The 17,518-nt window shown below is 37.3% G+C and overlaps 2 protein-coding genes across 3 annotated transcripts in view; one reads left to right on the forward strand and one right to left on the reverse strand.

Moving 5' to 3' along the window:
• Positions 1-17,518, reverse strand: part of SEC24D (SEC24 homolog D, COPII coat complex component) — a 117,928-nt gene that overhangs the window by 96,365 nt on the left and 4,045 nt on the right. The window contains 1 exon segment of the mRNA XM_068680618.1: positions 6,390-6,530. The gene's annotated coding sequence lies outside the window, so the exon portion shown is untranslated.
• Positions 1-17,518, forward strand: part of SYNPO2 (synaptopodin 2) — a 92,188-nt gene that overhangs the window by 35,931 nt on the left and 38,739 nt on the right. The gene's annotated exons all lie outside the window — the stretch shown is intronic.

The following is a 17,518-nucleotide window of genomic DNA, read 5'->3' on the forward strand; positions in this document are numbered from 1 at the left end:
GAACAGCTTCTTACATTGCCCCAAACAGGATGGGAGAGATCATATTATACACTCTTCTTTGGCTGCTGCCTTCTTTTGTAAAATCAGTGCAGACCTTATGGAGTCCAAAGAGTTCCATGCTAATTTATTACAGAGAGGATTGCATTAATCTTCTTTCATGCTATTTTCTCAGACACAGAGGTAAAGTAGTCCTGCTTTGGCTATTATTTTCAAAGATTCATGTTACAGGCACTCTTTCTCTCTAAGAATGTCAAAGATGAAACGCTATGGCTATGTTTAGAGTACAATTCAAGACATGTTTCTCTGTATGGCCTTTCCTGTCACTGTGGCAACTACAGATTTGATAAGGTCCTCCAGACTTGCCTCCAGGCTAGTTTTTCTTCTTTCCCATAAAGTTATTTAGGTAGTTGCTAGCATTTGTTATAGATATAAAGGGCTGCTTGCTCCTCAAAAGATTACATACTGCACTGATTTCCTGTGAAATCACCCCATATCTACCAACTATGCTTATAACCTCTTGCAATTTCACTGTCAAACTGCAGTCATCATGAACTACGACTTGTAATCAGATTAAAAATTCACTTAAAAAATCACTGAAAAACAGCCTCTTGCCTTAATGATTTAAGTCCATTCCTGACAGAAGTTTAACTCTTCTAAAACCCTCCAGTGAAGGAAATTCCAGGACTCCTAGGTTAACTAAGTCTTTCATTGTTCTTAGAAATATTTAAGATGTAAACCTAAATTTTATTTTCGGTAAAGTTGTTTTCTTGCTACTTCTTACCCTATACAGAAGATCAAACAAATGTGCTGCCTTCTTGATAAGTTTTCTGTTGTAAAGAGGTTAAGTCTTCCCACCCAACTCTATAGCTGTTTTTTTTTTCTCTCTCTCTCTCTCTCTCCCTCCCTCTCCAAAAAGAAAGACTGAATACAGTAAATTCCTCCACAGCTTCCTCATAGGTCATGCTTTCTAACTCTTTTAGCATCCTTGCTGGCCTACTTTGGACCATCTCCAATTTGCCCAAATCTTTCTGAACTTGAAAGAGCACTCACCGTGCCAAATGAAGATGAATAATTACCTCCTATGTTCTACAGATTGAGTTGTGCTATTAATGCAGCCCAGTATTTTGTTTCCCTGTTTCCTTACAGAACAACAACAACAAAAAAAACCAACAACCCTTAAAATCCCTACCTCCTGAACCCGCAGCCTTCCCTTATTTAGTTTATAAACACACTAAATGACCCCCAGAACCTCTGCTAAAGAACTAGTGCCAGCAAAATACTTCTCTTCTTGTTTTTATAAATTCATTTTCTCTTTCCCAAGTAGAGGAGTTTGTTTTACTGTAACAAACTTTATAACTTCACTTTTTAATCTTCCATTTTCCAGATCATTCCAAACATGGCTCTTTGTAACACCAACAGTCACACCCAGTGGGATATCATCAGAAAATTAGTGTATACTATTTCTTCACTAAACAATTAACAGAAAAAGTGTTAGGAGTGGATTCATGGCATAAGCCTACAACGCTGCTTGAAATAGCCCTCTAGCCTCAAAGTAGAATATTACTTTTTAAAAACCATATCACTGTCTTAACAATTTAGCCTTACAAAGTACTGCCAATACAATGATAAATGACTTGAAAGGTTGTAACAAAACTCTTCACTGGTTTCTCTGAGCACAGCATTAATAGTTTTCTTACCAAAGATGGAGTCCTGTAGCAATAAAGTGTGGTATGCTTTGTACAACAGATAGAGAAACTCACAGGAAATCTGTCATTAATGATAACAGCCAATTTTCAATTCCAAGGGGAATTGAATTTCATACCTAATGAGCTCTGGTGAAAGTCCTTATGACCCCACACCAAATAACATGTCAGTTGGCACAGCAGCACAAGAAGTGCTGTATCAATCGATTTAGTGAGAATGAATTTAAAAAAAAAAAAAAAAAAAAAAAAAAAAGAAAAAAATGTTACAATCTCAGCTAGATCTTCATGTTTGTAAATAAATATCAAACTTCTGGTTCTTATTGTTAGTCTAATGGGACTCTAAAAAACATATTAAGATATATGAAAATGGTACGGACTGAGATGTAGCAATATTTTTAATGGACAATATGAAGAATGTTTTAGAATAAAGTTATACCTCTATCATAACTTATTTTAGGGTGGCTTTTAGTATAGCTTCTAGAATATTTCACATCTAAATATTGTTCTTTGAAAGACTGAGATTTATACTTTATATTTCGGAGAAAATGTCTGTATTTCATGAGGAAAATTTTCATGCATTCTTTTTTATTATTTGTGTTTTGTTTGATTTGTTTTGGTTTTGATTTTTTTTTTACCCCACCTAACTGAACAACTTTTCATACTTTTGTCAAAAAATATTCAGATATGGAAAATTGTACCACCCAGAACTGTAGCTGCAGATAATATAATTTTTGTGTCTTCAGTACTACTTTGAGTTTTAATTTTGGCCTTATCTCCCTTTCTTTTTCTCTGACATGTTTTTCTTTTGCAACATAAAATGACAACTACTGAAAACTTATAGTTTAACAAAATGTACGCAGGGTAGCAAACAGTACTCTGGTCTGCAAGTAACAGTTGCACAAAAAAATAAACATAGTTCATCTAATTGTGCCTGTATTTGGCCTATTAAGTAAAAACAAACAAAAAACCAAAAAGAAAACAAAAAACATCATGGTATCTACACAGACTTGTAATTTACTTTGTATGTGCCCAACAATGGCCATTTCTGATAGGGAATGTCTAGGAAATGTGATTGTTAGGAAAGAGAAAAATGATCCTATTATGGCACTTTTGTTTTTCTGTGTAGTGGATTCACTGCCCTCTACTGTCTTAGATGAGAGCAAAGCCACTAAGGAACAATTTAACTTCTCTTGACAAACAGTAATGTAAACTGACTGGGAAAACCTGCAATAATAAAACAATAGTCTCACCTGTTTCTTAAAAAGAATTAAGCTTTGTACTAGCAGTAAAGCTTTCCATTAAAATGGCATGCAATTAGAGTAAAGGTCTTTGTTATTATTTCATTAAAGTAAAATATTTGATCTATATTATTCTGCTTTGTACAAAGGGTACTGTTATGTGTTCACCGAAGCAAAAGTAGTACAAAAAATAATTAACAGGCAAGAAGTTCAGACATGTAGGGTCTTGGATCTTCAGTAACATTTAATGTTTAAAATTCCACCCAGATTTCAGACCTCAGAGTAAATGAGAATCTAGTCAGTCATTCATTTGATGGTGTTTACTTGAGAATAAACTGAGATTTAGTCTTTTTTGACTACAAATTTATCTACACAACTAATGAGATGCTGATGTCTAAAACCAAGACGTCAGGTGTGTCTATATAGTGCAATGGAAAGTATGCATTCTGGACAGGCTCTTCAAAACCCACTAGAACAGTGCAATATAGCACCTTACTATAAGATAATAAAACTTGAGGTTGAATGGCAATATTGAATTTCACCATGCTACCTTTAATAACTAAGCTAGCTTGTTCAGAGAGATATTTGGGCCTTCCAGTGCTAATCAGCATGATATATAGTTTCAAATTTTAAAAGTGCAAGCAGCTTTTTGAACTACGTTTAGTATACAGGGGGATTTTCAGTACAGCATAGACTCTACTAAAAAACTGTATGCCGTACATCTAAATATATTTGATGTATTTAAGGTGTAATGACATAATGTAGTGGTACTTAGGTCACTGAGCTCATAAGAAGTTTAACAACAGCAACAGGGGCAGTAACAAGGTGAAAATGACGAGTATATTTTTATCTCAATATACATGTAGCAGTTGGAGATAGTATCATCACACCTATTCCAATAGCATAATTTCACATTGCAAATATGCAAATTCCAATTCAACAGTTCGCTGAGCACTTCCCACTCTGTTCAAATATATACAAAAAATGTCACACTGCCACATCATGTGTTCTGGGGTTCACGGTAACTTGCCAAGAGACACTGAAGAGGAAAAGAGGCAGCTAACACCAAACAACCAGTAATCCTCAAGAAGTGCTGTACACTGAGGACTGGTTTTGTGCATTAAAACAAACAAACAAACAAACAAAAAACAACAAAAATACAACAAACCATAGATGTCACTCTAAGCAGCTACCATATGTGGTGTTCTGTGAAAGTCCTCACTGATGTTGCCAGTCTGCTTAAGCAGCCACATTCAGACCATAGTTTGGAAAATCCTCTTTACTCACCTATATTGAACACTGTCCATTCCCTGCTTGGTAGTTAACAGTCTTTTGCCCCTTTCTGTTTTTCTCAAATACTGTTCTTACTGTCTTAATAAAATTCATGGTGCCTTCTGTCAACTTTCCTCTCTGTCTCGGCTGTTCACGTGACTGGTGAATGACAGTTTCAGCTATGCCCATACTCACTATCAGTTATTCCAACTATCTATTTTGACACAAGACCTCCTAAAGGAGTCCTGTCAAGATCAGTTATTGTCCTCCCTTTAGTTACAGCATACATATGGTTTGCATCCACCCCCCAATATGGAAATTTATATATTGATACTTTTTTTTTAAAAAATATTATCTTCCAGAGTGACCTCGCTGTGGCTGAAACCATCATGACTATGATTGATGACCATTTTTATCTCGGTGCTCTCAAAGACATAACATGGTTCTCAGAATTAAAAAAAAACACATCTTTCTTCATGTAAGAAAATCATGATGCCCTGTCCAAACATTTAGTATTTACATGGATTAACATGAAAGTCAACTCTTCAGTACAATCTCAGAACAAAATATACCGACCGTGTATAGTTCTGACGTATGGTTTTTCTTTATAACTACCATATGTTAGTCAGTTACCATACTTTAAAAAAGTTCATAAAACTAGAGATGGAGGTAGTAGTTAAAGTACAATTTTAATAGTGTCAGCTGTGGTTTTATACATATACTTTATGATAATGCAGTATAATTTGTATCATATTTCTTTCCATATCACAGGAAAGCAAGAACAGTGGGATGAAAGGCAAATAATCTCCCACATTTACTTTGTGTTTATTATATAAGATTTTTATATATATAGTTTTAATGACAAACACATAAGATTACAGACAAACACACACTGCCAAAAAGAAGTCATTAAACATTGTTTTGAAGTCAGACAGAGAATCAGTGAAATCTGCGAGAGTGATATGGAAAAAAATATCCAGGATCCAAAACCAAAAAGACTCTTCTGCTCTTCTTGAAAGAAATGTTCATACTGTCCAACAAATGATCAGAAATCTTTATTTAGTCTGAGACAAGAATTTTGAAAGGGTGAATACTTGAGAAGTGAAAGGTGTTGCAGTCTGGTCACAGTGAGACAATCAAGTATAAAGAGCTTGAGTAATACTTGCATAAACCTGGCCTTACAAAAACGGTGCAGTTTTCCTTGATACTATCACTAGCCAGTTTAACAGGATTGTAAAAAGTTCTGAGCTTCACCTTCTTGGCAACAGGATATACACAACTCCTGCTGGGGACTATATATCGACCTCCCCCCTATTTTTTTTTTTTTTTTTATAAACATTCATCCTTCCCCATTAAATAGTTCCTACCATTATAATATCTTAAGTATTATAATATTAAATGAATGAATAAATAAAATAATTTCAGACTTTGCCTGGTCAATTAGTTTTCCCAAACTTAGACATACTGTAATAGAAAAATGATTTAACATTTTCTCTGTCTGATTTCTTTAACCTAGTTTTTTTCACCGCTTGTTTTGGACTCTCAGAATAATTATTATGGCAAATACTTTTCTAAAACATATAAACACAAAAGGACTCCAAGATTAGTAATGTGTTTATAAATATTTTGGAAGTTAGTGGCTTTTCAAGCAAATCTTTGTGCTTAACTAAATTCAGGCTTACACACACAAACAAAATACAGATGTTTTCTGTAACTATGCATTTTGTGCTGCTGATCTAACCTTCAGCTATTTAGAGGAGGCCTGATGATCAAAACTTTGTACAATCATGACTTACAGACTGATGGTGTTTGTACACAGCATAATGCCATTGCTCAATTTTATTTGTCTTTTACAACAGTATTTCAGAAGGAAAATACTGCTTTTTCAGAGTTCTAAAGAACAGTTTGAGCTTCCCACCTTCCTCATTGCATCCTTTAAGCACTTTTTTCCTTTTATTTTTCAGAATACATTACCGACATTAGAATATTATGCACTGAAAACAGAAGCATGTTTATTTAGAGACATATACAAGATGAACATTAAAGTTGAAAAATTTTGAAAATTTTCTAATGGTATTCAATCAAATCTTGAAGTTAGTATAAAATAAGTATTTGCAAAATAAACAGAAAGCCAATTTGAATGAATAAATATGCATTCTGTGAAGCTTGTACTCACAATTTTAGATGATCAGTCAATGAGGATGAAAATTTCAGGTCTGAAGTCATCTCTTTTGTTTTCAGCCCTTTCAACTTTCTTTCCAACATACCCATCCAATGTAGGATAAGAAGCTTGACTGATGAAAGTTTATATACTTCACTGTAAACAAACAAAAAGATAGCTCAGTTAAGACTTGCCTTTCTCTAGCTCAGAATTTAACCTTTGAGCTTCTAGGCATTTATTTATTTTGATTAGGCATCTATATGATATTAATGCACCCATATTACATTTACAAATGGTAACACTATGTAATAGATTTATGCTGTTATTAAAGAGTTAGTGTCCATGAAACGGAAATTTGCATTTATTTAGTTGTCACCAGTTCTAGTCTTCCTCTGTACAACAGATAAGAAAACTAATGAGTCTAGAAAACAGTATCTTACAATTACTTCATGAAACCTGTGGTGGGAATGACACTGAAAAAGTTAATTGAGAATATATTAAGACAACCGACTAACCAGATGTACAGCATTTTAAAAAATATCTACTCAATATCATAAAATTGCTATGTTTATTAATAAAAAAGAAAGTATAAAGTCCACTGCCATGGGAACGCATAGTAGACAGTGGTCTGAATTAACCTCTACAGCCTTAACCAGCTACTTGTTCAGGAGACAGTGTAGAGATTTGTTTATGCCCAGAAGGAGACTGTTCAGGAACTGGGAAGAGGCAGCCTGGGATTCCTGTTTGAGACAGCTGCGAAGTGGATCAAATTAGGAATGTGTCTTTGCTGCAGGGTAAGCCAGCAGTGCTGATGACATTTAGGAAGGAAGAGAGGACTGCCATGGGAATATTTCTTGTGTGCTTTCTCCTTGAGGCAAGAAAAGGTATAGAGGCACTTCCTAGGAAAGAGGAAGGAGAAAATTTCAGCTCAAAGCAGAATTAATTTCTTTGCACAGGTAGGGAAGGATGAGGAGCTGGTTTCTGTTGTGGTACTCTGGGAATGAATGAGACATTGCAAAAGACCTTTTTTAGAACCACACAGTAAAATTATCACCAAGTTCATTAGGTTTATCATGATTAATCCCTTACAATTACTCCAGTTACCTGCATTTTTTTTTTATAGCTCATGCGTGGCTCCTAGATGTTCTGGTCATAAAAAGTAATAGTGTACTGCTCTGGCACATTTGCACTAAAGTGAGCACTCAAATTATGTGGATGACATTTTGTTGTTGTTGTTGTGGCCGGTAACTCGGCCACTTAGGGGCAGTGTTGCTCTGTTGAAACGTGCAGAGACCTGTTAAAATTTACCTCCTCTCCAGTTTACTGATCTCTTTCTAATTTATTTCCTTTAAGTGCAGTCTCACAACATAACAAATGCCTGCAATGCCAATACTGTCATCCAATTGTTCTGTTCCTGCCCAATATTCAAAACCAAGATAGACAGTATGTAAGACAGATTTCACCAATAAATCTAAGAAGGTACCTGTGTGCACGATAGTTTGTCCAGAGCAGCGGTTCCCCAATATACTCAAACTGCTTCTGGTACTTTTAACAATATGCCAGGACTAGCATGTCAACATATTCAAAATAATTTTAAAGATACATTTCAGTATTGATAGCGGTACTTCTGAAGAGCAAGTGTCAAAACAGAGCGTGTTGTTTCTCCTGCTGTTCCTGGTTCAATACATTGGATGGATAAGAAATTTCCCTAGTGCAGACTATTTGGAAATTGATGCCTATGCTTCTGCCTTGCCACCAACTAATCTGCCTTGTGTCATGCAGAAGGCAACACAAGACTGCTTACTGTCTTTTCTTATGTTACTGAAATGCAGACAGCAATTCCATTTTTTTTTCACCCCTAGTTCAAATAGACTGGCTCTACATAATTTTATTCACCTGAAGTCAACAGGTTATATCACAGCTAGCTAGACAATATAAAAACAGAAATATAAAACCAAGGCAAGTTAAGACCAGAATCAGTTCAGTTCTGACTCCATTTAGAATTCATTTTAGGAGCCATGTCAGACTGCAGCAGAAATGGACGAGCGTCCTTAATTTAGCACTACTACCTCATCTACTCCTCACTCAAGCAAAACCATATTGGCCCTAACTGCTGTGCTAATATTTCCAACAGCTGCTAAAACCAGTGTTACCTGGGCTGCCTCCGAAAGCTTGGCCAGACCTGAGAGTCTCCCTTGCTTCACTGACATATTATTCCCTGGAAGCCAAATGGTCCTCTTAAAACAGTGGCAGAAATGACATTGAGAAAGTTAATTGAGAACAGTTTTACCCAATTCTGTTCAGACCTTTTTCCTATCTATTCATACAAAATTAGATACTAAGGGTAACACAGAGTTACATGTTTGCTGAATGATTTTACATCAGGAAAAAAATAGGCTTCAGAATAAGGCTCCCTAGCAAACTATGCTGAAAGCCAGGATTTTAGACACTGCTTCTTTCTTCTGCTCTTGACTGTGACAGCTACTTTTAGGCCACCAGACTAGTCTGCTTTTTTTTTTTTTCCTTTTTCTTTTTTTTTTTTTTTTCTCCTGCAGTGTTCAATCAGCTTGAGTGCACTTTGTGCTCCGGATAAGAACAACAACAAAAACATAGCTGGAAGTACCGAATCTGTAATATCAAATTTTACCTAGTTTCTCATGTGGGACACGATGATAACTTGCAGGGTTTTCCCAGTGCTGTCACCTGTTTGCACATTAAGTTGTCTTTTGGCACCAGACCGTGCTTGGAACCATTCCTTCTCTCTTGCATCATCAGTTGTAATAAGGAGCCTTCTTAACCATTTTTAATGGCTAAAACAATATTTTCAAGAACTTGTGATAAATTAGAATAACATTAAAAACAAATACTGGGTCTTCAGTTCTGATTTCTCTTCCCTCTCCCCACAAAAGACATCCAAGTCAGAGTATCTTTTTTTTGTTTGTTTGTTTGTTTTGTTTTCCAGTTTTACACAGAAGAATCAGGTCCTTTTTCTTCCTCACTAACAAGTTTTCTCCTATATTATATAAAAAAGTAATGATCTCCTCAGCACAGCCTTATATAGCTCTTGAGTAGAATCTCTCTCTAAAAATAGAAATCTCTTTGACATTGAAGTGCCAGGCAACATGGAAACTGTTGCATTTCAAACTGAAGTTTTGGAAAGTGCGCTCTGCAGTTCTTCTGCAAGTGTCCCACAAATGTGCAAAATGCATGACCTGTCATGAACTGAGTAAATGAGATTTTGTTTGTAGTCAGTGCTGTTGCAGCAATAGCTTCTTAGAAACAAGCAATAAAAAAAGAATGCAGCACTGGCAAAAGGTGCTGGATTTACAGCTCTGCAAAGTAACACCCTTTCTTTCCCCCTCCCCCTGCCTCCGTACACAACTGCCAGCCTTTCCCAGACTGCCTGACTGGGCAAGATTACCCTGAGTTAAGCCCAACACTTGCACTGAGGACAGAAGGGCAGACGAAAACAAGCAAACAGAAATCTCACATGTCAGTGTAGCAGTTTTTCCAGTTCTCAGGCAGACATTCCTCTTGGGAATACACAGAAAAGAAAATGCAAAGGGAACACAAATCCTCTTGGTCCAGCTTTTGAAGATGCCGACAACTTTCTCTTTACTAAAGTCAGGTCAGAGAAAGAAAAAGCCATCAACTCTGTCAGCATGCCTGAACTGGAGACTGTAAGGATAGGCCTGATACTGCAGCACTCTAAGTGCAGGAGCACTAAACAGAGCTCAGCACCTCTGTCAAACTTGCTCAGGCATGACTGTGCTAGGACCTTTCAGTCTTTAGTTCCACTGCAAGTCTCATGCTCTACTTACAAGACACCTCATTTTTTGCTCAGGTTGGCCCCACACTGGAATTCTGGTAGATAGCCTTACACTGTATTTTATTCGAGAGCTGAAAGGCAGCTGATGAATACTGATCTCCATGTCAATTTTATGAAACATGCACAAGCTGACAAATGGGGTCAAGGAGTGCCTATGCAAGAAAGTATCAAGGGTGTGCCTAAGTAAATCTTTGCAATAGACATACTTATTCCTACTTTCTTATAATTGTTTGGGGTTAAAGCCATATTAGAACAAGCCACTGAAAAAGAAGGATGAATTTTATTTGAGGGGTTGCATCAATTCAACTATGACTGTTTTAAAGCTTAATCAAATTAAAGTAAGAGAAATTTTGAAAAAAAAAAAAAATGAAACTCAGATAAGGAAATCTCTATGCCAGATTACGGACTTTAATTGTTTAATTGAAAGCGCGGGGCTAAATAACTAGTGGCAAAGTCCACAGAGGGAATAATCCCATCTCCTAGTTCCCTGGAAGATCTGGAAACAACACTTGAGAATCTCCACCCACTATTTTCCCCCTCATTATGGTCTTGAGCACAAGCACAGGCTTCATCTGTTGTAAAAACAAACCCAGAAGAAGACCACTGACCTCCTCTGGTAGGTATGCATCAGCATGGTGTACAGCAACCCCCTGAGCCACCACTAATGCTTTCCTGGCCAGCTTTATTTGAGCCATCAAGGAGAGGTGAGGCTGTTGAACATCTGAATTCCCCAACAAGTCACCAAAAAGGGGTTGTCCACGACAGCAGGCAGAAGACACTGGGAGGCATCTATGTGAAAGTATTTTTTGTGAATGTACTGACATTCACAAAACATTAACCTGGTTTTGCAGAGCTTCCCTTCCTAAATAATACCATGGCTAGGCCTGTTGCTGCTCTCAGTTTTGAAAGGTTGTTTCAAAACATCACCCATTAAGTGTGAGGGACACTAAGTTACTTAGAAGACTGGTAACTAAGTTTGCATGATTTTGTTTCTTTGTTTGTTTTGTTTTAATTAGTGAGTTCTGGGAAATGCATCTGAGACTACTCCATGGCAAATACCACTTCATTTCCATGAACTGTCTAAAATACGAACAACCAAAGAAACAGAAAAATGTCAATGAAATTTGAGTAAACCGGTGAAATAAGAAATTGTGAAATTTGTTCAGTAATAAACTTTTCAGGAAGTAGAGAAGCTCAAGTCTAGTCAAGGTATTTTGAAAAGTGAAAGAAATATAAATAGTTCAAGAGAGTAAAATGGTGGAGTTTAATGTGAAATTCTGGTAAATAAAGCTAACAGCTTGCACTGAGGACCATTTTCTTCAGTCTGACTCTATGTTTTATTTAGCTGAACAGTGCAGCTAAAGATGACCTCAAGTAATGGCAGCTGGAACTCAATCCCTGTATTGAGCTCTCAGCTGACTTTGAGCCACTGTTTGATTCACACTTCTGTAACTTGGAGCTTTGTGCTTTACTTTTAAAGAGTAGGCACTGGCCTCTTTATTTGTGCATAATACAATAACTGTTTAAAGTATATTATCTGGATGCTGCATTTCCCAGCTGCTCCTGCTATTAGGTTTCTTTGAACATTCTGATTCATTTGTACTTAGGAAGTCCCCAAAGCCACCATACCGTGCAATTTGAGATCAGGCCCAATTGTACCAAACATCGTACAAACAGAAAGCTCTCTTAATAAACACTACTTGCTCCACTGGAAGTGAGGCAAAGCTTCTGGTTACCTCTTCACAATCCTTCTGGTGCTGACTGAATTGCTGCCTAGGCAGTGAGGCAAGTAGCAAGAAATACATCATTGGGCACACATTTCAATATAACCTTGACATCATTGACAGTGATAGCTACAGCCCTCACTGAAACAGAAACCTGCAAGACGGCATTTGTTTCTTCTTGCTGCCTTTGCTATTCCTTTTGGGTGGATGATCATATGCCATGCTTGTATATTTGCAAACTCATGACATAATGGTAAGGGATTGTCATAAACAATACCATTTCTGGGAATGTACTGAGCAGAGTGAATAATGATTTCATTTTAACTGTCAACTGGACTAGTTTTGCTCCAAGGATTAAACGTGTTGTCTCTTATCCAGATTAGTAATGAGAATCCTCCCTCCCTCCCTCCTTCATCTTTCTGCCTGTCGTCCCCCCCACCCCCCAAGAGAATTTGGGCAGATGACCAAAGGAGAGAAAATGAGATGGTGTAGCCATATAGGACAGTGTAATTGATACAGGATATGAAGCTAGGAATGAGTGGGTTTGACAAAATGCATGCTACTAGCTGAGTGGCTCATTTACCTGCTAGTAAGATGGATTTATGGCCTGTATGTCACTAATTAATAAGCCAGTTCTCCCTGCCCCTCCAAGTAGTCTCCCCTCTCCCAACATTGCTTAGTCTGAAAGGCAGGTCACAGGACAAAACATCAAATTACGCAGACATGCTTTGGATTAAACTCAGGAAAATGCAAAGAGCTCCAGGAAGCTCCCTCCAACCTCCCCATTCTCCCTCCAAGACAGGAAGGTTTTTTCATACTTCTCAGCACCATTTTTACTGCAATGCTCAATAACATTACAGTGGGTAATGGTCTATTCTCTTTTTCAAAGTGAGTCTTTTCTCTTCCTTGCTATCCCTGACCCACAGCAAGGAAGATGCTGAGAGTGGTCTGACTCTCCCAGAGACGTTCTTGGGATAATGCACTCTTTACTGTTGCACAGGTCTGTGCCCAAGGTCAGCCAAATGTTGTCCAAGCAGAAAACTGCAAATTATCAGGTTCTGTGTAGATCTATAGCTGTGTATGCTCTGTAACCAGATACAGCTTGGACTTGCAAATCTGCCTGAAATCTCATTCATAAACATATTCTCAGAAATTAGTTAATCCTAGATTATGCAGTTTTATAGGTCTGAGATACAGGAAAACTAGCTGCAGCTGAAACTCACAAACCAGCTTCAGTTCTCCTGAGGCAAACCTACCCCAATTTCAGTCACAATGAATTATAGCCTATCCAACCTCCACCACAAATAAATGTGAGCAAATTTTATCCTAACTGACTTTGCAGCTTAAAATTACCAATTATTAGCCAAAATAGTACAACCTGGATCCACACACTCATTCTCCCATGAACATGCTCTCCAATATTGGACTATGGCAATCAGTAACCCAGTTTACTAAAACCGTGTTAGGCCCTGAGGCTCTGCCTGCAGTAATCCAATCCAGGAATGGTGGTCACCTGGTGTTCTTCACGAGCTGCTCATCACAGCAAAAACACCAGTTTCAGCTCTTCCTCTAATCCTGATCTGAGCCTGGAACCTCTGTTCCCACTGTCGCTTATGACTGAAAAAAAGGCAGTGTCCACATCAGCACATTTCACACATGATGCTGCTGCAAAAGCAGTAGGAGCTTTTGCTCTTTAATTTACATACAGAAGTTTTGAAAGCTGTCTCAGCAGGCCTCTGGACAGCTAATGTTGGTTTTCTTTGTCAGAACATGGCACTCAGTGCCAGAGGCCTAGAAAAACTGAGTGTTATTTCAGTGTTTTAATAGGATAGACACAAGTAATTAAATGTTCTGGTATCGGCTCTGACAGCATTAATGGAGTAGTCAGTGCAGTGACTCGTAGAATCACAAAAATGCAATTAATGACGATGGAAGATTGCTCAAAACAGGACTGCATATTTGAGCTCTCTCCCAACAAGATTTACTCCATCAAGGAAAATTATAATTGTGTTGATGTGACATCCTTTTTCTAAGGAACTTGCCTTGGCACCACAATTTTGTTTGAGAAATTTAAAACAGCCCATTCCTAAACCACTTAACAGTATGTATTTGTTCTAGTTGACAGTTAAAGCCATATGAATGTATTTTAGCACCAAGAACAGCTTCTGACTCCAGCACCCCACCCTCAGTTTCTGTATACTCTTTGTTTCCCTCCATTTGTCTCCAAGGACCTGGAACAACTCTTCCTAGAGGCTGGCAGCTGCTGGCATGGTTCAGGCATGCCTGTTCAGTATCTTCCTTGTACAGTTATCTCACTCTCTAGTTCTGCAGCTAGCGCATGCATCTTTATTACAGTACTGCATAATGTCCATAGAATGGATTAAAAAATACCTCTTATCAAGTATCTCCCAATCAAACAAAGAGGAAGCATATGGCCAGTTTTTCCCACCCCCTCACAGTCACAGAGAACAACAGAAGAAGAATCCACTCTTTTTTTTTTTCTTTTTTTTTTTTTTCTTTTTTTTTTTTTCTCCTTTTTTTTTTTTTTTTTTTTTTCCCCTCTCTCTCTCTCTCTCTCTCCCTAGAAAGTTGCTGACCTTTTAAAGAAAAGGAACTTCAGGTCTGGAGGTGCACAAGTTTTCAGTTACTTCTCATGCACCTTTTACTTCTTCTACCAGTAGTTCTCAAAACTCACGCTAGAAAAGCTGTTCTCTTTGAAACAGTGTACATGTATCCTAGTATTATCTTAGTACCACCGTAAGTACCTACTTTCAGGTGGCAGATTTTGCTTTTCACCTTTCGTTTACCTGTCTTTTGATTGCAATTTTGATATAAGAAGTGTGCAGCTTTTTCTGCTGGAAACACGTACTGCATGGTCTTAAGAGCATACTAATGGTGCGCGTGTACAGCTTCCACTGCTGTATCAATGACAAGAGCTCAGAGCAGATTAAGCAGTGGGTATGCTTACCATAAGCACTGTCTATTGTACTACTTGCATTGTTACCACCTAACTGCTCCATAATAGTTGATACAGACATTTTTGTTTTTCATCTGTATTGGGCCATAATATCCTCTCTTAACTTTTATCATGACAGAAATTATTTTCTCCAGGCTGTAAACTACACTGGAGTGAAAAGACTTTTGATGTTACCAATGTACCAAAGCACTAGCTAAAGAAGCACTGGCAATTGAATTATCTCTCTGCACAGAAGGAAAACAAGGAAGAAAAAAAAAGGAGAGCATAAGAACAATGTTCACAAAGAAATAAAAGTTGGGTAGGATTTCAAAAAGCATACAGCCAGTCACAATTCAAGCAGGACAAAAAGAAAGGCAGAATAGAAACAGAGCAAGACAAGGCACAGACACACTATTGAGAGGTAGCAGCATCATTCCTCTCCTTGTTATATATGAGCCAAGTCACAAGCAGCACTAGTGAAAATCAGCATAACGTTTTAGTTTTGACACATCAGCTACTAAGCACACAGTAGTATGTCCCAAGAAAAGGATAACCCACAGCTAGGCTATCCACTAGAAGTGTTGCACAAAACACATAACAGACTTCAAGTGCTGTACCCAAGCTCGCTATTGGGAAATTTGCTGTGTTGCCAGCATAGCAGATCAGTATTTCAGAGGTCATTATCTCACCCCTTCTTCAGCTGCTAGCTTTGGATTTCTGCCAGAGAAGGGCAACCACTAGCAAGATGATACACTAGCACATTAAGCATAGCTTTGGGGAATTTGAGCAAGCTTTTCTTTTCACTGAGATCAGTCTGCTTTGTGGTTCCAAATGAAGTAAGTTCTCCGTCAATACACAACTGGTCAAACATGTTCTTTAACCCTTCCACAACAGTATGTATAAGCTGTACCAAATAAATTGATTCTTCTGCATTTGTTAAAATTACCATTAAGAGAACTGTACCTTTATACACATGTATGTACTTCTCACATTATGGCAAGGAGGAGACAACAGTTAGCAGACTGAACCAGTGCACTCAAGAAGTGTAATTTCACCCACTGGAGGACTGACTGGAGACAGAGTTATACAATAACTAATAATCAGATGATTATTAGTTATAATAATCTAATAATAATAATAATAATCACCCCTCTGCAAGAATATCCCATGAATTTTTACATGAATACACCATGATTAAAATTTTGCTTTAGCTGTGGGTTGGTAAAAGAACCCAAAACCTTCCAGGAAACTAGATCAATCGGTTTTAAAGTTAAAAAGAGCCTTGACTTTATGGAGTTTAACATCCTATAGCACATATTTTTTGCCATAAACTAGCATAACATTATATCGCTGTTCAACTTTTCTAATGATGATCTTGGTGATAATCAATGGCAGCACTCCCATGAACTCAAAGAGCAATATCCTACCTCATCTTCTGGAAGGACTTTTTAGATTTAATCTGACACTTGAAGAATTGTATCAGACACTAAAGAACAGTAACTAACAAAAACATACCTGAATGCACTAACTTTTTTCTTCTTTGACCTCACTAATGCCATATTTTCCCATTTAAAAAATAATTTAGAAAGATAATTGACTTCATAGACATTCATAAAAGCAATCTCTACAACAGTGGTTCTGTCTAGAAGCTTCTCCTTAAGACCAGAAGCAAAAAAGCATATGCAGACCTGCCAAATTCCCAATATCATTATCCTGCTATTGGAAAAAATTTGGTTAAGGAAATATTTCAGTGCTTAACTTGCAAGCTAAGGATATTTCATTATTCAATGCTTGCTCCCAGGAAAACCATTCAGGAGATAGCTTAGAAGTATCTTTGTTCAACTTAATCATTTAACACACTTCTGCATGCTTTCACTAGTCTTAGGGTGCAAATTCTACGTACATTCCCCCAGATTCCCCCTCATTGTTTGGGAACAGAGAACTCATATTTGAATTTTTGTGTGGGTACTAATAGGTATTAGAAGCAAAGGAGAAACAGGGCCCCTTTTTCTAAAGACTTGGGTTGACACAGTCCATAATCTTATCATTTGTCATATGCATAGCTCTTATTAATGAAAAACTACTGCTTGAAGGCAAAGCTTGGGGATGGGAAAGAAAATATTAAGATGGAATTATTAAGATGGAATTCCATTAGGTTGTTCTCATTGTGAGCCTGGGTTAAAAAAAAAAAAAAAAAAAAAAAAAAAAAAAAAAAAAAAGAGTTGAGGTGAGCTTGTCACTGCATCTCCTCTACTGATCGAGTGTTTACAGAGTATCTCACACACATTCCACCACCTCCCTGGGAAGGGTCAGAACACTGCTGCTGGAAGGGCTGGTGCTCTGGACTGAGGAGTACCAGTAAATGCTGCTTTGCATTAAGTTGTTTATGAGCTGAGATCGAAGATTTTGTCTTAACAAGATCAATGCTTACCAGCCTGAAGTCTGTCAGGTTGGGAAACGTACTTAAAAGATCTAGAGAGATCCCCCAAAATCCAAACCTATTATCAGGTAGGCCTAACTTACTGTAGAGATGTTTCTGTCTGTCTAAAAAATGAAATGCTTTCTAACTAAAAGTTACTTTTTTTTTTTTTTTTGTCTAAAAGACTTCTGTATGCATAAATGTCATACAGCAAAG

The sequence above is a fragment of the Anas acuta genome, chromosome 4, assembly GCF_963932015.1.
Source record: "Anas acuta chromosome 4, bAnaAcu1.1, whole genome shotgun sequence".
NCBI lineage: Eukaryota > Metazoa > Chordata > Aves > Anseriformes > Anatidae > Anas > Anas acuta.